The sequence below is a fragment of the Gallinula chloropus genome (assembly GCF_964237585.1).
Source record: "Gallinula chloropus genome assembly, chromosome: 1".
Lineage (NCBI taxonomy): Eukaryota > Metazoa > Chordata > Aves > Gruiformes > Rallidae > Gallinula > Gallinula chloropus.
In genome coordinates, this window is record NC_140085.1 from 196,337,279 (window position 1) to 196,347,184 (window position 9,906).

Sequence of the window (9,906 nt, forward strand, 5' to 3'; positions counted from 1 at the left end):
GGAAGTTTTAGAAATGATCAGGGAAGATCAAATTTATTTAGTGAAGTGTTTTGCTTAAACAGTTAATGCCAGTCAGAACTTTAAACTGGAATGTTTTTATACTGCTTAATCTGTGACATACTGATGTACAATATTTTTCTTCTCCTCTGAAGCTAACCTATTATTTCTAGGGAACCTGCTTTGGCAGGGGGGTTGGACTTGATCTCTGGAGGTGCCTTCCAACCCCTACAATTCTGTGGATTCTGTGAATCTTCTGTGAATGTGGTGGATTTGTAATTCTGTCTGGAAGGCAGAGGGAGAAAAGTTGCAGGCCCTTGACTGTTAAGTGTCTGTGAAACCTTTCACAAGGTTAACTTTGTTTTTGTTGTAGTGTGTATTCATGCTGATTTCAGCCATGTAATAATTTACCCTGGATAATACAGCTGTGATGTGTTCTGTATGCCTTGAATACAAATGTCAATGATGTAAACATCTGGTGTATTTATTGTCATAGTAGTTTGTTATAAACTTGTGTGGTTGGTTGACTCTCAGCAGCAGGAGCCTCTTTGTTGCTTGGAGAAGAACGGTGTGGCATGGGAATGGAGATCATGGTTAAGAAGCATCAGCAATAAAGCTGATTGAGGTGATTTCTGTCATCGCCTGCCTTGGTCACCCATTCTCTTTCTCAGGCTGGAGCTTTGTCACTCTAGTCAGGGATGGAAAATTCTGGGTGAGCTGGTGGGACCTCTTGGATGTTCCTTCCAGCTGCAAGAGTTGTGATGAAGAATTGCATCTTCACTGTGACTGGTGAAGGATTTTAAGTAGTTAAAACCTAAATGTGTCTGTGGATTTCATCTTTACATGGTAAGGAGAATCTAGAGCTCCAGTTGCAGCACAAAACCACTAATGATTTGTGGAAGTTGAAACCAACTTGTTTACCCCTACCCTTCTTTAATTCTTTGTCCTCATTAGCTGCTTAAGTGTCCAGCACAAAAATACCCTTTCACCATGTGCTGTTTGGCAACTGTTTGTTTCTAAGAAGGGTGACCTGGGGCTTTCCTACAGCATATCCTGTGGCTGTTTAAATGTTCTTCAGTCTTTCTTCTAAGTGCCTTGTCCAAACTGTGTGACTCAGGGCAGGGGTAGAGTTCCTGTCTGAGGCTTTCCTTGTCAGTGCTTTTAATCTCTGAAGTGATAAATGAGAGCTAAAAGCAGACTTCCTTAAACAGTTGCAGCCTCCAGAGAGCAGGTGATGTGGCTTTTAGAGCGTACAAGAAGGTTCAGTAGTGTACACAAAGCATGATTCTAGTGAAAGGCTGGTGTGTTCATGGTCACAGTGGAAGGAATCCCTCCGTTACAAGGATCACAGAATCACAGAATTGTAGGGGTTGGAAGGGACCTCTAGAGATCATCAGGTCCAACCTCTAACGTATACATTTGTGTAGAGCGTTTGGCTGAAGGCTAATACCAACCAAGGAAACTGGTAACTGTTCTAGACCTTTGCTAGTACAATAGAAGTTGGAATCAATTAGTAGGCAAAAAGCAGGCATGTTAATCTGGCACATTTAACAAAGCATAGACGTAAGGAAATAAAGTTAAAGTGACCAAAACCACTCTGAATTATATGAAGCATATATTATATGATAGAGAACCCATCTCTTCCAGTCTTAGATTATTCAGGCGTGGGACATAAGTTAGTGGGTTAAAGTAGCCTGGTGCAAGAAGGTGGAATCTAATATCTCCGTGCTCTTCCCCAATTATGCCTTTCAACAGACCAGTGCTAATATTCAATCTCTGTTCCTCCTTGTACAAATAGAAAGCCTAGAAAGGAAGGAAGCATCTCATTCCTTGCATTTAAAATGGAAAAGAGAAAACCAAGCTGAATTTGATTTTTCTTGTCTTTCAATGTTTTCATCCTTTTCTGCACTGAATTAGCAGGGGCAAACTGAGAGAATCATATGAGCTACCAGTGAGGTGTAGCCTCAGTCCTGGCAGGCTATGATGCACAAAAATGTATACAATAGGAAACAAGAACAATCTCAGGGAGACTTCTTAAAACCTGATTTTCATTTAGCTTTCATTTCTGTCTCTGTGTCCCCTGCTATAAGACACAAATTGTGTGAGTATATATATTTTTAGTGGTACTTTACTGCTACAATGGGTTTTTGTAAGTTTTGAATATTTAATGATATGTAGTAGCACTTGTGACAAAATTTGGGGCCTCTTGAACACTATGATGTACAGAGATAGCAAGGCAGTCCCTGCCCTCCATGAATTTGCAGCTTAAAGGGAAGAAGTGAAAATTTTAAAGAGAAAACAAAACCAATAGGGCCAGTTAACAGAACTGGAGAGTCCCACAGCTTGTCAGGAGTAAAACCAGGAATAGAAACATCAGTGACATCCCGAAGAGGCCAGTGCCCACACTGCTGTTGGCGCAGGAGGATATCCTCAGACTGTCCTGTATCTTCTCATCCTCAGGAAATAATTCAGACAGGATGAGCACTCAAAACAACTCCGTGAGCATGTGGAGGGCGGAGCGTGGCTCCTGAAATTCCCCGGCTTCTGGCTGGTAAAACAACTGACTTGGTTTCAAACAGAATAGCCAAGTTTGACGAAAATAAAGCTGTTGCCTGGAGGATCGGAACTTAAGGTGTGATGGAAAGGCTTTCAGACACTTGGAATCTTGCCAGAATCTCCAAAGCATAAAGCTCTTAGGTGCTGATTTACCACCTTGAATGACAGTAAATGCTTTTAGTTAGAAGCTGCCCTATGAGCCATGGGTTTGCCATCCTGTCTCTGTAGACACTAATGACCTCAAGATGCTGCTGAGAAGGAAGTGGGGTTTAGCCCACATGTCCTGTTTTGTCTTTGTACTTACTCGGGAACTACAGTGCTGTGTTACTTCCAGGAGTATATTAAGCAGACTAACGTCTGTAAAATAATTAACAGCTGCTGCTGGGCCATTTCTCTGTTTCCTCCCCAGGGGAAATAGTGGCAGAGGGATGTTTTATTTTAAATGGACTTGCAAAACAATAAAGCATATTAAAAAAAGCATACCCTGAGGTAAATCATCTTTGAGTGTTCAACGTAAGCACATGATCCTTATGCACATATAAGGAAAAGTCAAAGCAATGTGCTGTATGTTTTGAGCAGAAGGCAGTGAGGGGGGTTTTGCCCATCCCTCCCACTTTGTTCAGTAGCCCAGTCAAGAGAAACCTCCTTGTCCTGAGCTCATGAACTCCACTTTGCTGTAGAGTTTCTCTGAGGTAAAGGATAAAAGCTGCTGACTCAAGTCTTGGGACTGGAGACCCCGTGAACCCCTTTGGCACAAGAGCTAAAGCTATTGCCCTTTTTAATCAAACTCTGTGCAATTCTTGTCAGCCATGGCCATGCTTTGGGAAGTTGCTGTGGTCTTCCATCTGGAACTGTCTGCCTCTTGAACAATCTGTTGTGCCTATGTATTTGATCCAAATGCTTTGTGAGTTCAAAGACTCAAAAGATGTGCAGGAAAATACAAGGTGATACCTCTTTTTCACTCAAGCAAGGGTCATGAAAATTTTTTCTACATGGAACTGAAATTTTGTTGCTTGCTTCCTTTGCCTCACAACTGTAGCTTTCCAAAGAATTCCCATTTTGCCCACCACAGCTGATAAGCTTCTCTAAAACTTCTGAGTAACTTATTACTTGCAGTACTTACTTTGCTATTTTTATCCTCCCTTTTATTATCCTTTTATTAGTTTCAGAATGACTGTTTGTGTCAGTGTCTTTATGTACATTATACTTTAATTTTTAAAAGATTGTTCCTGTGTCACTGGTAACTTGAGACTGCATAATTGGTTTGGATTAATTGCAATCATCTATAATAGTTTAGTTTTGGAAGAGTACTCAAGTTATCTGGTCCAACTTCCTGTTCAGAGCTGTAGTAGGTTGCTTAGTACTGTGTACTTAATGCTGACATCCTGACAATAATCACAGAACTTTAGGAGTTGGAAGGGACCTCCAGAGATCAGAGTCCAGCCCCCTGCCAAAGCAGGGTCCCTAGGACAGGTTGCACAGGGAGGCATCTGGATGGGTCTTGAATACCTCCAGAGAAGGAGACTCCACCACCCCCCTGGGCAGCCTGTCCCAGGGCTCTGTCACCCTCACTGTGAAAAAGTTCTTCCACATACTGGTGCGGAACTTCCTGTGCTCCAACTTGAGGCCATTGCCCCTTGTCCTGTCTCCACAGACCACTGAGAAGAGGCTGGCCATTTCCCCCTGTGTCCCACACTTGAGATATTTGTAAACATTGATCAGATCCCCTCTCAGTCTTCTTTTCTCTAGTCTAAACAGGCCCAGTTCATTCAGCCTTTAAATTGTAATTATGAAAGTTGTAGTTGGAGAAACCTCATTTATATTCATCTACCTTTGCCACTGACTTGTAACCAGTGGTTAAGGTATTGTAAATGTGCACTAAACAGCTTCTTTTTATTTTGCCATTGCTGTCTGCTCTGGTTACTCCTGGTTGCAAAAGTCATTGTTTAGTCTTACTCCTTTTGTATAAATGTGGAAAAGAAGTTCTCTGTTTCAACTTTTTAATACAATCCGACTTCAGAAGTTGGAGTGATTTGAGCTGCACAGTATACTTCACCCAGCTCTGGGGTTTATTACTTGTTTGCATACCTGTGCTGTCAGGATGGTGACAGCAAGCGCTGGCTGAATGAGAACTCTGCAGTCCTGCGTGTTCCTCCGATTTTGGCAACACGGCAGCTCCATCTGCTGTTCCTGAACGACAGCTTTCCCTTGGCATCCAGAGATCTCATCGAGATCTCATACTGGTTCTTGTGCCTCTTCCCCTCTGGCTTACTACGTTTTCAAACAGATTTTACTCTTGTGTGGATCTACTCCTTGGCACACCTCCAAGCTGTGTTTTGATGTTCTGCACTTTATATTTCTTGTCAATACCCAGCAGTTGTGACATCTGTCTGCATTACAAACATCAGGGTTATTTTGGTCATGTTATGCAAAAGGCAAGGTACTACGAGGTTATGAAGCCTCAACATCTAGCAAGGAAAGAGTTCCAGCTCTTCAGTTGCATGGCAGAGGGAGCTGAGGATATTCAGCCTGGAGAAAAGGAGGCTGAGGGGAGACCTTATCACCTACAACTACCTGAAAGGAGGTTGTAGAGAGGTGGGTGATGGTCTCTTCAGCCAGGTGAACAGGAGATAGGACAAGGGGAAATGGCACAAAGCTGCACCAGGGCAGGGTCAGATTAGATGTTAGGAAAAAATTCTTCAGTGAAAAAATTGTCAGGGCCTGGAACAGGCTGCTCAGGGAGGGAGTTGAGTGACCAACCCTGGATGTGTTTAACAGATGGGTAGATGAGGTACTTTAGGGATATGGTTTAGCATAGGACAGGAACGGTTGGACTCGAAGATCTTGAAGGTCTTTTCCAACCCAGTGATTCTGTGAATAGGTACTTGCAATACCTCTTTTTTTTTTCTGGAGGAGTCTGGAGTTGTCCTGCCTGGGATCTTGCATGTCTCCATGATTTGATGTGTTATGAATATCATGGACAGAAGCAGTTTAAGCACTGTGAAGCTGTCAGTTTTACAGATTGAGGGAACAATGGGAAGGAAGAATGTGACTGACGGGACTGAGTCTACAGTGTGTCTCATAGTCAGGGTGAAGAACTGTGACACTGATGAATGTGGTTATGAAAACCAGTAAAAGAAAACTTGAATTCCTATCCTTCTTGCTGCTGAGAGGTAGATGCACTAAAGTGTTAGAATTTGGGGATTTGTTTTGTGGGAGTGGACTGGCAGATCAGATCACAAGGAAACCATAGTATCCCTAAAAAGGAAATTAGCTGTCACTTGGGAAAAATATATTAATAATTCAATATTACAATCCTAACTTTCTATTTCCTGTGGAATGGGATCTCTAAGATGGGTGTTAGAATTTATTCTGCACAGTGCCCCATTGAAAAACCTCAGCCTGGTGCCAAAATTTGTGTATCCATTTAAATATTCTGATTTTTCCCAGCTTTTATTCCCTTTCACTCTCTTTTCTGTCTGCTGCACATTAAGCACCCTGTACTGATAAGATTTTTGGTACATGTCTCTGTAGTTCAGGAAGGTGGAGTACTACTTATGGTCTAGTCTTGTAGTTGGGTCTGTGCCTCAAGGCACAAGATGATTCTGTAAAAGGTGAACAGGACACATGAGCTCACTTCTTCCTATCTCAGGCTAGCACCCTAGATAGAAAAGTTAAATAGAAAAAGATACTTCTCCCCTTTGCAAACAGACCTGGAACAAGAGAGACAGTAGTTAAACTTTCTAGCAGTGTTGGAGTTTATTGAACTATACTGTGATTTTAATTAGAGGTGCTTTATCCTTTTTAACCGTCCCAAGATCTTATGACCAAAGATTTTTGTTTTGGTTGTACATCTGATAGGTATGTCTAATCACACCTTGTTTCTCTGTCAAGCCCAGGCACAGACCTCCAACTGTCCTGCTAGCAGAGCTACAACACTATTGTCCTTTCAGTTCAGTCTGAGAGCAAGTAAGGCTTGAAAGAGTCTGGGAAAAGACACTTTCATAGCATCATGGAATGAGAAAGGTTGGAAGGGACCTTTAAAGGCCATCTAGTTCTAACACCCTGCAGTAAGCAGAGACATCATCTTCACTAGATCAGGTTGCTCAGAGCCTTACCAAGCCTGACTTTGAATATCTCCAGGAATGGGGCCTCCACCACGTCTCTGGTTAACCTGTTCCAGTGATATACCACCCTCATAATGAAGAACTTTTTCCTAATATCCAACCTAAATCTCCCCTTTTCTAGTTTAAAACCATCACCCCTCATCCTATTGCTCCATGTCCTCGTTAACTGTTCTCCCCTAGCTTTGCAGCAGGCTGTGTATCTTAGATAAGTTCCTGCACTCTTTGACCCAAAGCAAATATACATGGTGCAAAGTAGCTGTATCCTGCAGGTCAAGAGTTGGGCTTTCCTGAGCTTCCTGGCAGTTAGGTCATGGTGTTGGCAGCGAGTGTTTGGATTTGTGTGTGGTTTCCTGCTTTTAATAACAGGAAACATGAAAGGTTAGTTCCTGGAGCATCTGAGACATGGGGCAGGCAGTTGGTGATGGCAAGGCAGATGGGTGAGCAGAGATGTTCGAGCCAGCAGATGTCAGGCTGTTACCACCAGCAAGAGACAATGCCAAAGGAAAAAGGATGCTTTGTGCTGGCAGGAGTAACAATTGGGGAAACGACAGCTCATCTTCAGCTGATGAATAAAATTTGTGATGGTTTGTGAATGCATGGTAATTAAGCAGCACAGCTCTTCTGGAATAGTTTTGTGGTTTGCTTTGTTGTTTTATTTTTTTATAATAAAAAGCATGTATGGGTATTCCAGAATAAGATTATGCCCATGCAGGGAGTCACCTTGTAAAAGCAACTGAAACTTTCCAGTATGGATCAATGCTTGGGAAAGGGTCAAGGGGGACAGTGCCTACAACACAGTATGAACAAAAGCTGAGAAACTGATCCTAGGAACTGAAATTAAGTTCCTAATGAGGGAATAAAGCTGATGCTGTGGAGTTTGGGTTAAGTGGTATGTTTAAGCTTGAGGTATTTGGAGGGCAGTGGAAAAAATGAGGATGTGAATTAGTTTTTATGGAGTGCTTCTCCTTCTGTCCTTGCAGTTACCACTGTCTGAAAAATCTGGCAATAGCACAAGAAGTACAGAAAATTAACATTTTGTAAGAATTTAAACAACCCCCACCACCTTTTAACAAGAATCCGTTTAAATTTCAATCATATGCCAGAAGGGGGAGAGAAAGAGGAGTTGGGGGTTGTTGTTTAGGTTTTTTTGGGTTTTTTTTGTTTTAAATAACATTCAATGACTCTTCTTTTATGTTGACGTGGTCTTATTACATCAGGTACTTTGTGACTGTCAGCAGATTTGTCTGTTTTCCTAAATACATTTAGAATATCTCACAGTAAGTGAGATACTGTAAAAGGCATGAGGTTTTTTTAGCTGAAAATACCATCTCTCATTCAGTATACACACTTGTGATTTTGACTGGTTTCTTTTGTAAAGCAGAACATTTTTGATGTATGAAGACTCTGAGAATATAAAGGAATGCAATGTCACTTTTCTATAACTTGCTGTTTTTTTTTTTCAACTGCAAAGTGACTGTCAGCACTTGCAGTGGACTTCACAATTGATTCTAGCTTTTGAACACCTAGTTTCTTGTTCTTGCAGATTGATCACTTTGGATTTGATGAAAATCTTACGTTCCAGCAGCGGTATCTAGTAGCAGATCAGCACTGGAGGAAAGACAATGGACCAATACTCTTTTACACAGGCAATGAAGGAGACATCACGTGGTTCTGCAACAATACGGTGTGTAGAAAATAGATTCTTGAATTAAAATCCTTCTTTCCAGTTGTGGCAGGATGGAAAATAAGGCCACAGTGTCAGAATATCATGAAAGAGAAGTTTGTAATGGTTATGATTGTTATAGGAGGAAAAAGCTGGAAAAAACCCCACGGGAACAGTTTGTTTTTGGGGGGAGGGGGAGGGGTTCAGGGTCTTATTTGAAGCCCATAGAAATTAAAAGGATTTGCTTGTATGAGCTTTCTGAAGTAGTGACCAGAACTTGAAGGAGAAACCTATAGCTTGAGGCACCTTATATGTAGTGCAGAACTTTGGACCAAATTACACCTGTCACAGTACTTGAGCTCTCCCAAGTAAAATGGGAGGCTTTGGCTTCTTTGGGTTTTTTTTGGTGGCTTGTTTTAGTCCATAAGAAAAACATTAGATGAAATTAAGAGGACTGGAAATCAAGGATAGATGGGTTTTGTTCTCTGACAAGGCCTGGGGAAGTCTTTAACTCCCCTGACCGATATGAATGCAGAATGGTGCATTTTTCAGCCACCTCCGTGCAAAGTCCAGTAACACAACAGGAGGTGGGATGTGCTGGGCTCAAAGCAACTAAAGGCTGTTTACACACTCTGTTCTGTCAGCAAGTGATCTCTGCCTGCCTGGTTTCATAACTATTGGCAACAAGCTGCTAATAACCAATTAGAAGTTACTAATAACAAGTTGAAGTTAGTTATTAGCTGGAAATAAGTGTCTTGCAATAAGATTACTTCTCACTGCCAAACAAACTTTGTGTTTCCTGTAATGCAGTCCTAACTCAAATCCATGCTTTTTTTTTGCCTATAGTGTGTTTTCATTTTGAGTTAAGCTCCTGCCATAGGAGTTCTGGCAGGATTGCTTGTGTGCATGAACAAAATACTAATACTGCAAAATCATATTTTTCATCTTCAAAGTAGAGACATTTTCTTTGTGCACGTTCCTGGTTCTGGGTGGATGTCTGTTTTGTGTGTTTTCTTACTTCAGTGATACATTAAACCCAAATTGCATTCTGTCTTTATAGTTGTATGTTGGGCAAATCTTATGAGGGGAGCAGCTGAGGGAGCTGGGGATGTTCAGCCTGCAGAAGAGGAGGCTGAGGGGAGACCTTATCACCTACAACTACCTGAAAGGAGGTTGTAGAGAGGTGGGCGATGGTCTCTTCAGCCAGGTGACAGGAGGTAGGACAAGGGGAAATGGCACAAAGCTGCACCAGGGCAGGGTCAGATTAGATGTTAGGGAAAAATTCTTCAGTGAAAGAGTTGTCAGGGCCTGGAACAGGCTGCCCAGGGAGGGAGTTGAGTGACTGCCCCTGGATGTGTTTAAAAGTCAGGTAGATGAGGTACTTTAGGGATATGGTTTAGCATAGGACAGGAATGGTTGGACTCTGTCTTAAAGGTCTTTTTCAACCTAGTCATTCTGTGATGTCTTTTCAATCAAAGTATTAAGAACTGGAATATGCTAGGCTGAACTTAAGAGACTTTGAAAACAATTGATTCAGCTCATTTAAATTAATATTTTCTTCCA